Raw genomic sequence first — 12,210 nt, forward strand, 5'->3', positions numbered from 1 at the left:
AACCAAGTTTCCCAAATGCTTTAAAAATGATGAATAATTTGAAAGGTATGTATTTCTTAAGTGGCACACATGCTTGAAAATTTGGCACAAAAATCTTCAAACTCAAAGTAAATTAAGTTCAATCACAAAAATCTTTGGAGACCAAATAGATTTGACTTTTTTTGTTTACCTAATAATCAAAAGCAGAAATTTTTGAAATAAAAGATGCACTACTAGAGACTTTTTACTTTTAGGAAACTTTTTCGCACTATATTCAATATTATAACATTGGAATAAGCTATGTTTAAACTAGAAATTTTGCAAAATTTAAATTTTTTTACATAGTTTTCTAATCAAAATAAATAAAATATAATTGACCGGTTAGGATAAATAATTTTGGGAAGAAATATGGCCCGTTATTGGGAGACGACAACCAAGATATTAATAGTTGTTCCGTTTCTATAAGTATAGTTTTATAATATTTTTTTCTGACTGAAGAGTTTTATATTAAAAAAATTTACAGCAAAATAAATCTAATATCTAGTACAAAAGAATTAATATAACAAAGTTTTTATTTTTGGATATATGATAATACTTTTCTAATAATTCATGTTTAGATTATAATTTATTCATTCTGTTGTTATCTGAATTCATACAAGAAAGAAGGTTTGCTAAAGGATTTCGGAAGAAAGTAGGCTTGCATTTGTAGGGATGACAAATAAGATAATAAAAGTTGCCTACTTTAATTTTTAATTTTGAACACATATATGTTTACCGTAAACATAGTCTTATAAATCATATTTTAAATTTTTTTTTACAATATAATTTTTCACCTTGAAAAAAAGATGTGAAGAATTAGTTCATCCCTAATAGTATGTGAATGAGACCACACAACCCCTCAACAACATTATATTTGTTAAAAAAAATAGCTAGATTATAAAAAAAAATGTATGTGAAATAGAGCATGATAATTGGCTAAGTCAAAAATTGGTACTAGGCTTGTCAATCGAGCTGAGGTCCGATGTGATGCCGTCTAACCCCAGCCTTAATAGATAGAGATGGATTGTATAAAAAGAAAACCCATACGATAATACTCCGATATGATAAAGATCTCATCCATTAATATATATACTATAATAAATAAATATAATTAATTTTATATTTATCAATGTTAATTATATTAAATTGGTACATATATATTAACTATAATAATTCAATATAATTAATTTTATATGAATCAATATGAATTATATTAATTTTATAATTAATTTAACCGTTATCTCGTCATATTAAAATTTGTTGTACACACCAGGTGTCATCATATTTAAATGAGTATCATGTGTGTCGGAAATTATTTTCATACATAATATTTTATTCACAATTTTTTTATTTTAATTTTTAAAATTGACACATATAATTATTTTCAGATATTTATCCAATTAAATTATTTTATTTTTATTTATTTATTTCATAATTATTTTGAACTAGACTCTTTTCATATATTTTCATTTTTTTCACAATATCTTTGATTATAAAATAGCTTTTTTTGTTTAAATTTTTATAAATATTAAATCGTATTAAATTAATATTATTCTTGACAAAAAACTTAAATAATCTAGAGTTCGATCTGATAATCCGAGATCCTAATGGATTTGGATATGGATTATGTTCTTAAAAATCCGAAAGCGATCCGATCTGAATCCGATCCAACAAATTTAAATGGATATGGATATGTATTTAGTCAAATTCGATCCAAATCCGACGCGTTGACAAGCCTAATTGGCAGTACTCACTATAAGAAAACTTGTTATTATCGACCGACCAAATGTTACTAAAATTGATTTGTGAAATATCGACATAAGCCAACGATTTTATAGACCAAATAGTTGGTAAGGTTTGTCTTGATTAAAATCGACTTAACATAGTCAGAATTGACTCTTTAGGCTCCCTTTTTGGTCAAGGACTAAATTCAACTACAATGCAAAGAGGTACATCTGACAAACACTATCTAACATTATCTGTCGTTATAATATATAATTATTAAGTCATAATGACGTAGGTTGTTAAAATCGACTGCATATTACTGACCAACTTATAACCGACCACATAAATGGATGCTAATAATACACAACTTGCACATCTATTACACATATGCATCTTTAATGACCAAATACTTATTTCTTATAAGTTTTTAAACCGACGAATCGAGGTTCGTCAATTTTAAAATTTTGGGCGGAATAATATCCTTTTTCCAAAATCAAATTGAAGACCAAAAGTATAGAACAAGCCAAAACCTCGATCACTTATAATATTTGGGTGGCAGAGTTTTTTATGAAAACTAAATATCAATGCAAAGTTGAGTTTTACAATTATCTTTTGATAGTTAAATTAAATGTATTTTAATAAATATTTAGTACTTCAGCAAATCTTTTGGATAACAATCTTTGATTACAAGTAATTTAGTTTTGAATATTTTTGTATTATAGCTTTAGTGTTTAAAGGAAATAAAATTTTTGTCATATGACGTATTGTTATATGTAATGGTCAACCATATACTTCCTCTTATTTGTTTTCATAAAATATATGTAAACACCGATAGCCTTAGAATATATACCCATATACCTACTTAAAACCAAAAGTCTTGTTTCTTTAAATTTGTATAAGCTTAAAAAAAGTAAAGCACTAGGTTTTTCCCATATTTATGTTCATTGACTTTATGTAGACACCTATAGCCCTAGAATATGTACCTAAACTTACATAAAAACCAATGCAATAGTCTCGTTTTATTAAATTCTTATGTAGAAGTTAAGCTCAAAATAAGTAAAGGACTAGGTTAGAGAAGACTAAAAGAGACAAAGTTAATTTATAAAATAATTTTTAATATAAAATAAAGAACTAACTAATGAAAGAAACACTACACTGGACTCAAGCCTCTATAATCAAACACCAAGTTTCAGAGAGCTCTTTCTGAAGATTAGGATACTCAAGCCTCTATAATCAGACATTAGTATTACCAAGATTTACTGATACTGGATGAAGTTTATAGAATGCTAAAAATCCATGACTTGGAGATCCAACAAAGAAAAAATAAGAAAAGTTAGAAAATGAAGGTTGTAGCTCTAGAAGAAGAAAGGTAATTGGAGAGTCAGATCCTGGCACTGAATCATCCGACCTTAACACAGATATTGATGAAGATTTTGATATTAAGTCTGATGATCCTCAAGTTGTTGAGATTGAAGCAATGCTGGTGAAAGGCTTTAGAATGACGAGGCTTGCAAAACCATAAAGGAAAGGTGGTTCAACAAGAAGTACTCTAGAGATGGAAAAGGCAAATTTATAAGAAATGAAGGACAGTACTCTAAGAGAAGGAAGTTTGATAAAGTCAAGGTGACTTGCACTACAAGAAAAATATTAAAAGTGTTAATGACATCACCCCGTGATTTTCTGATGTCTTTGTTATTTCAAGATATTGGTTATTATTAAACAGATGTCTAAACTTCACCAAAAAAAATGTCGTTCAGATTTTGTTCCGAAATTGCCCCTCCCAAAATTTTCCACCCTTAACCAATTTTTTGTTCCCCCCATTCCTCACTTTAGATAATTGAAAACTGAAAACTAAAAATTACATTCTCTCTCGAACCTCTCCCTCTCTCAAACCTCTCTCTCTTGAACCTCTCTCTCTCCGCTCACAATCTCTCTGAACTCTGCTCACCATCTCACCATCTCAACTACTCTCAGATCTCTCTCAACTGGTCACAATCTCCCCGCTCACAATCTCTCTGTTAACCTTCTCTCTATGAAGCTCTATACTCCGATAAGTATTCTATGTACTCGAATCGAACTAGTCTTTTCAGCATGAAGACCAGTTTTACAAATTGAGGGTTTTTCAATTTGAAACCCTAATTTTGTAAATTGGTGTTATTTTTAATTCCAAACCCAAATTTTTTTATTAATTCAATATCTTTTGAAGTTCCTAATACTTTTTAATTTGTTGTATATAGGACCTAATTTGATAAAAAGAAACTAAACTTTTGGTCATTTGGGTGTTTTTTTCTGTACCTTTGTAAATTTGTTTGTTTTTTATTTTTGTAAATTAGGTTTTTATTTGTTTGTACTTTTGTAATTTTTGACTTGTTTTTGCAGGAAAATAGAGATGTTTGATTTTCCAATCGTCTGTGAGTTTCATTTTCTAACTCTGTTTATTTTTGTTTGAGTTTTTTTTTTTTTTGTAAATTGTTGTAGTTTGAGATTTTATTTTTGTAAATTGTTATAATGAGATTTTAAATTGTTGTAGTTTCCTTTTCTAACTTTAAGGTGCACATAAAATATTTATAAGATGGATGATGATAGGTCGATATAGTAGGCTTTTACTACACTTTCCTATGCACATCACAATACAAGTGTGTTCACAAAATTTTACTAATTTCATACCTTTAAATTCTAAAAAAAACTTTTAAATTTTACCAGTCTTTTTGAGCTATATTTTGTAATATTTGTAAATCTGTATTTGTGCTCTGACTCTATATTTGTAATTTTATAGTGATTATACATTACATATTGAATGACTAGTTAATTTTATAATACAAGTACTATAATCAAATATAGAATATGAATAACATAATGCATTACCAATCAATTCATATTATAATTAAATGTATAATATGCATTATCTATAATATATTTATGTATAATATGAATTCTCAGTTTTCTTATGTCGTGTATAGTATGCCATATGTGTGGTTGTCATACTTAAAATCAAATTAGACTTATAAAATAAATATTAGCCATCGTACATAAAACATAATCACTATAATTATACTGAATTTTTTAGTGACATGCGTGGTGATTTTAAATGGATAAGTCTTGGATAACAGCCGATACAGATTGTAGAAATTGGTGTTGAGAACATCTTGATATTTGCCGAGGAAAATGCTAAAAACCCCAAGAAAATTCCTTGTCCTTGTGCACACTGCACTACAAGAAATTTACAATCAGACAACACTTGACAGACAATGGTTAAAAAAAAAACCGTCGTCCTAAAAAATCATATAACGGTTAATTGAATTTGCAAAAAAAACAGTTGTGTGAGCTCCAGAATAGACAACGGATATCCATCTTTTTTAAACTGTTATACAAGTTGTATCCTCTCATCGAGTCAGGCAACGGTTTTTTAAATATAGTATTATTGTAGATCTTTAACACAACGATTACAAACCGTTATTACTGTGTTAACGTATAGGGTTAGAAGACAACGGTTTTAACATTATATTATATAATTCAGACAACGGTTTTTTAGAAAGGTTGTCCTCTAAACCATCAAACAACGGAATGAAAGCAGTTGTCTGAGGAATTTCAATGGGTACCACGTATTGAGGTGGCATCACGTGATAGGTGGTAAATCATTCACAAGGATTGCTGAGGTGGCGAAATGAGAGCCCTTCATTGAAATGAGATTTGATATCGGCCGTTAGATCGAAAAATAGCTAATATTCTTATACAACGGTTTTATGTTAAAACAAAAGTGTTGTCTTAGTTAGTCTCATACAAGCTTTTAGGTATTACGTTGTGTAATTCACACAACAGTTTTTAGAAGGGTTGTCTTAAAAACCTTCATACAACGGAATAAAACAGTTGTCTGAAATAGTTATTTTATAATTTAAATGGGCACCACCTGATGAGGTGGCATCGCATGATAGGTTGTAAACATATTACTCGGATTGCTGAAGTGTCACAATGACAGCCCTTGATTGAAATGAGATTAGATATTAGCCGTTAGATTGAAAAAAGCTGATATACTTACACAACGGTTTTATAATAAAAAAAAGCGTTGTCTTAGTTTGTCTTTACATAATGGTGTTTCGAGGAAACCATTGTAAAAGTATTACTGTATAAAATGAGATTCCCGATAACAAAGTTCAATTTTTAAATGATTTTTTCGATGATCCAACCGTACAGATGTTAAGATATATCAATTTTAGTCATATGAAAAAATTATTAAAAATTTTAAAATTCATCTTGCATGTCAGGATTAGAAAAATCTGGTAAAAGTACCCATCCCGACAACGAGACTCGTTACCGATTTACAGGATTAATTTTTTAAAATAATTTTTCGATGATCCAACCGTACGGATGTTAAGATATATCGATTTTAGTCATAAGAAAAAATTATTAAAAAATTTGAAATTCATTTTGCATGTTAGGATTAGAAAAATCTGGTAAAAGTACCCCTCCCGACAATGAGACTCGTTCCCGATTTACAGGATTAATTTTTTAAAATGATTTTTCGACGATCCAACCGTACGGATGTTAAGATATATCCATTTTAGTCATAAGAAAAAATTATTAAAAAATTTGAAATTCATTTTGCATGTCAGGATTAGAAAAATCTGGTAAAAGTACCCCTCCCGACAACGAGACTCGTTCCCGATTTACAGGATTAATTTTTTAAAATGATTTTTCGACGATCCAATCGTACGAATGTTAAGATATATCGATTTTAGTCATAAGAACAAATTATTAAAAAATTTGAAATTCATTTTACATGTCAGGATAAGAAAAATCTGGTAAAAGTACCCCTCCCGACAACGAGACTCGTTCCCGATTTACAGGATTAATTTTTTAAAATGATTTTTTGACGATCCAACCCTACGGATGTTAAGATATATCGATTTTAGTCAAAAGAAAAAATTATTAAAAAATTTGAAATTCATTTTGCATGTCAGGATTAGAAAAATCTGGTAAAAGTACCCCTCCCGACAACGAGACTCGTTCCCGATTTACATGATTAATTTTTTAAAATGATTTTTCGACGATCCAACCGTACGGATGTTAAGATATACCGATTTTAGTCATAAGAACAACTTATTAAAAATTTTGAAATTCATTTTGCATGTCAGGATTAGAAAAATCTGGTAAAAGTACCCTTCCCGACAACGAGACTCGTTCTCGATTTACAGGATTAATTTTTTAAAATGATTTTTTGACGATCCAACCCTACGGATGTTAAGATATATCGATTTTAGTCAGAAGAAAATATTATTAAAAAAATTGAAATTCATTTTGCATGTCAGGATTAGAAAAATCTGGTAAAAGTACCCCTCCCGACAACGAGACTCGTTCCCGATTTACATGATTAATTTTTTAAAATGATTTTTTGACGATCCAACCGTACGGATGTTAAGATATATCTATTTTAGTCATAAGAACAACTTATTAAAAAATTTGAAATTCATTTTGCCTGTCAGGATTAGAAAAATTTGGTAAAAGTACCCCTCCCGACAACGAGACTCGTTCCCGATTTACAGGATTAATTTTTTAAAATGATTTTTTGACGATCCAACCGTACGGATGTTAAGATATATTGATTTTAGTCATAAGAAAAAATTATTAGAAAATTTGAAATTCATTTTGTATGTCAGGATTAGAAAAATCTGGTAAAAGTACCCCTCCCGACAACGAGACTCGTTCCCGATTTACAGGATTAATTTTTTAAAATGATTTTTCGACGATCCAACTGTACGGATGTTAAGATATATCGATTTTAGTCATAAGAACAACTTATTAAAAAATTTGAAATTCATTTTGCATGTCAGGATTAGAAAAATCTGGTAAAAGTACCCCTTCCTACAACGAGACTCGTTCCCGATTTACAGGATTAATTTTTTAAAATGATTTTTTGACGATCCAACCGTACAGATGTTAAGATATATCGATTTTAGTCATAAGAAAAAATTATTAGAAAATTTGAAATTCATTTTGTATGTCAGGATTAGAAAAATCTGGTAAAAGTACCCTCCCCGACAACGAGACTCGTTCCCGATTTACAGGATTAATTTTTTAAAATGATTTTTCGACGATCCAACCGTACGGATGTTAAGATATATCAATTTTAGTCATAAGAAAAAATTATAAAAAAAATTGAAATTCATTTTGCATGTCAGGATTAGAAAAATCTGGTAAAAGTACCCCTCCCGACAACGAGACTCGTTCCCGATTTACAAGATTAATTTTTAAAATGATTTTTTCGACGATCCAACCGTACGGATGTTAAGATATATCAATTTTAGTCATATGAAAAAATTATCAAAAAATTTGAAATTCATCTTGCATGTCAGGATTAGAAAAATCCGCTAAAAGTACCCCTCCTAACAACGAGACTCGTTCTGGATTTACAAGATTAATTTTTAAAATGATTTTTTCGATGATCCAACCGTACGGATGTTAATATATATCAATTTTAGTCATATGAAAAATTATTAAAAAATTTAAAATTCATCTTGCACGTCAAGATTAGAAAAATCCCGTAAAAGTACTCCTCCGAACAACGAGACTCGCTCCCGATTTACTAGATTAATTTTTAAAATGATTTTTTCGACGATCCGACCGTACGGATGTTAAGATATATCAATTTTAGTCATATGAAAAAATTATTGAGATATTTTCCTATCAACATAGTAATTTTTTAAAATGATATTTTCGAAGATTCAATTGTATTGTGATATATCGATTGTAATCATATAAAAAATTGTTCAAAAAATTTTAAATTTATCTTGTATGATTTTATAATCAAAATCAAATAGAAGTGCAATTCCAAAAATTAAGACTCTTTCTTGATTAAATAATTAATTTCTTAATAAATATTTTTAGGATCATCTTGCACAATGTTAATATATATTAACTTTAGTTATGTAGAAAAATAATTTAAAATTTTCAAATTTGTTTCAAATGATTTTATATAAAAAATTATGTGAAATTATTTAAAATAAAAATTATTCTGTTAATATAGAGTAAAAAAATAGGTATTTAATTATAATATATAATTAAGAAAAATAATTTATGATTTTTTCATTTTTCACAAAAATTTTTATTTCCCCCCTTTAATTTTCATTTCCCTCTCCCTTCTAATTTTCATTTCCCTCCTTACCTCTCCCCTTCCCCTTTGTTAGATCTGATCGGTTCTCTCTCTCCCTACTCTTCCATCTCTCTCCCACGTCCTCTCTCCACCTTCTACCTAGTTTTGCTTAAAATCACATGAATTAAGTGTGTATTATGATGGGTTTAGGTTTTTGAGTTTTCAAACCCTAACCATCTCACTCACCCAATCTTGTTTCTCTTTTACAAAATTGCCTATGAATTCAACTCAACTATTAAGATTCAGTTCAAGGTTAGGTTCTATATTTGTTGTGCTTAATTTACTCCATGGGTTTCGTCTTTTGAGGCCTTGGAGAAGAAAGAGACTGAGATTTTCCCTGTCCGAGATGGTACAAGTAATATTCTCAAGCACAATGAGAGTCTGGTTCCAATTAGAGGATCCCAACAACTAGATGAAATTCTGAAGGAGTTGAAACAAAAAATCGGCAAATCCCCAAGCCATGGCTTCTCTCCAACAAGCACAGGTCCTCTTTCCATCTCTCTCTCTCTCACTCTCTCCCTCTCCACCCTCTCTACTCTCTCCCTACCCCTCTCCACCCCTCACGTATGTTGTGACTGTAGCTGTTTACACGCCCCCTCTTTACACGCCCCCTGATTGACTGTGGAACTGATACAACGATTAATGAACTTTTGTTGTTTGAGGGTATTGAAGGCATGTTATGATGCTTGTCATTCAACTTCAACAGCTAAACTTCTGATACCACAAGGAGAGTGGCTGACTGCTGAGCTTGATTCCTGCTCTTTCCGCTGCAATCGTTTTAATTAGAGTTTGAAGGAATACAATTAAATCAGTAGATTGTTCTTGATAATATTGGGGGAATGTTGTTGTTGTTTATCATGTAGTAATATGTACTATTAAGATTATGTTTACTAGTGTATATCATGATATTTTTAGACATTCTTTTATTCATTTTAAGTATATTTTAGTTTGAAAATATATTTGAAGAAATTTATGATTAAGTAGTAATTGTTTAATTACTATATTTAATTTGATTACTATAATTTAATTTTAAGTAGCATATGAAGTAATATGAAGTATGAGTAGTTTTTTTTCTTTTATTAAAAAGTATGTGATTGTGGGTTTTTTAATTATATGTAGATTTACCGAGTGTCAAAAATTAAGTTCACGTGTCATTCTTGTCATTAGCACTGCTTATGTCTTGTACAGGGCATCTTTATTCCACTCATGAATGAAAGATGTGAACATTAGTATTCTACCTCATGGCTGCTCTTGTTGTTGTACATTGTTGCTGTAAGTTTTCGTGGACTTAAAGGACCTGAAATTCCAGGGGCACGGCGTGAAGGTTTGGCTGCAAACCACCCTGTTATTTTGGTACCTGGCCTGAGTAATTTGTATCATGTTCAAATATAACCTAACAGACTAACAAACTAAGGACCCAAACATAATAAATCAAACTATCAAAGCCCGAAATAGCCATGCTAAGATAAAATCCAGTTTATAGCCAAACCAATCTAATATGTGTCAATATATATAACAAAATAACAGGGATGATCCCCTTAAATTCTCATGTGATGTTTTTTTTAGTTCACGGTTTCTGTTCTTGATGCATGTATACATTTACTCTCTCGTCAATTGCTTTGAAAGAATAGAATTAAAAGTTTGATTGTTTAAATTAGTCATTATTCATGTAAGGTGAATATAAACTTTATATTTTGTATAGCCCATACATAAACTAACACAAATGTTTTTTTTCTGATGAATGTTTAGGCAAGGCAATCACTTATCATCAGAGTACTTTTTCCTATGCTTGCTCATCCCCGTCATCCTGTAAGTTCTTATTCTCTACTTTATCTTCATGTATAAACATACACAGATTAATGTTTGAATCATTTCTTGAAGAAACTAATATTTTAACTTCTACTAAAATCTAGCCAATATTGGAGAAACTAATTAAGGTCAGAAATAACTTGTAAGATATCGTCAAAACAGAAAAACAATCGCTAATAAATTAATAATGGTGATTTAAGATGTTAGGCTGCTTATTAATGGCTGTAATTTCCGCCAGAACCTTAAGATTAATTTAAAAATGTGATTTTGTTAATGTTATATATGTATCAGCTCTGGAGAAGAGACATCGAGTCCCCTCTGCCTAGAATCGGTTTAATAAGTGAGTATTGATCAGACCAACATTGTCAGTATAAATGCATACATAAATATATATCTGTGATGATATATGTGGGTGTGAATATGCAGGGATGAAATTCAACGAATCAAAGCAGCAAATCCAGATATCAGCCACAGAGAAGCATTTAGTGCTGCGGCTAAATGTAAGTATCCCCTTGTTATAAATGAACATCAGGGTTCAGACTTCTTGATACAATGATTAGGCTAATATGAAAAAAGAAATCTCTCTTTTTTACCAATTTCACTTCATCAGTGGGCACATTTTCCACCCATCCATTTTGGTCTCATGACTGCTGATCAAACTACTGCCAAGAAGATCTTGAGTTTTAGGTTGTGTTGAACATTGCAACCTTTATATTATTATTTTTAGCTTGGAGAGCAATGTCGGTTTAGAATAGTGATAATATTTACTGTTTGCCCAATACTGCAACTTTCTGATGATGGTTGATTGAAATTTAAGTTTAAGAACAGTCTTAATTCTTTATGATTGAGATTCTGTTTCAGGAATTTGAGCCACCTGTACCTGTTCATCCTGAGGTAGACCCAAAAACAGTAGCTTAAGTTATTCTGGGGGGAGGTGCTGGAACTTGTCTGTTTCCACGGACTAGCAGAAGAGCTAAACCAGCTGTAAGTGATTATTTCATGTGTGTTTGTGAAATAGTTTTTCCCGTGGTTGCTTATTATACATTGAGTTTCTTTTAGGAAGTATGTATTATTTGAAATGCAGAAATTGTTTCACATGGAAGTAATTATGAAGATTATATGTAATGTTTGGTGAGGTAGCAGAGACTTACAAAGATTTTGCAGCTAGCCTTCCTGAAGATGAGTGCCGGTTATGCGGTTTATGACTATGATTTTGTGACCTTAGAGAATTAGCACAAGAGCGGAATTTTATTCATTTCATGGTAAGTACAAAATACAAGGTATTAATTTTGCTTTATTTGCATTCCATTTCATTAAGTTCATTTATTTCTCATGTGTATATGGTTGCAAAGGTGTCCTGATACTGTAAAAGGTACGGAGCAAAATGATTTACGCAAGCTCTGACAGATTCAAGAGGGAACTCGATGGCCTCCAGTTTGAGTTGCAAGCCACTAATCCAATGGGACTTGATGTTTTCAATAGCTGAGCCAATTAAAATGTATAGAGAATCT

The 12,210-nt window shown here is 30.4% G+C and overlaps 1 long non-coding RNA gene across 2 annotated transcripts; it reads left to right on the plus strand.

Moving 5' to 3' along the window:
- The first annotated feature begins 10,177 nt into the window (after positions 1-10,177).
- Positions 10,178-11,919, plus strand: LOC141662029 (uncharacterized). 2 transcript variants are annotated; one of them, XR_012550222.1, is made up of 6 exons: positions 10,178-10,214; positions 10,640-10,699; positions 10,991-11,039; positions 11,126-11,199; positions 11,561-11,683; positions 11,784-11,919. It is a non-coding gene; the product is annotated as an uncharacterized LOC141662029 (long non-coding RNA). The 2 variants fall into 2 exon arrangements; XR_012550221.1 differs by lacking the exons at positions 10,178-10,214; positions 10,640-10,699 and having other exon boundaries at positions 10,946-11,039.
- The last annotated feature ends 291 nt before the right edge of the window (positions 11,920-12,210 follow it).

This window comes from Apium graveolens, chromosome 5 (genome assembly GCF_009905375.1).
Source record: "Apium graveolens cultivar Ventura chromosome 5, ASM990537v1, whole genome shotgun sequence".
In the NCBI taxonomy this organism is placed as follows: Eukaryota; Viridiplantae; Streptophyta; class Magnoliopsida; order Apiales; family Apiaceae; genus Apium; species Apium graveolens.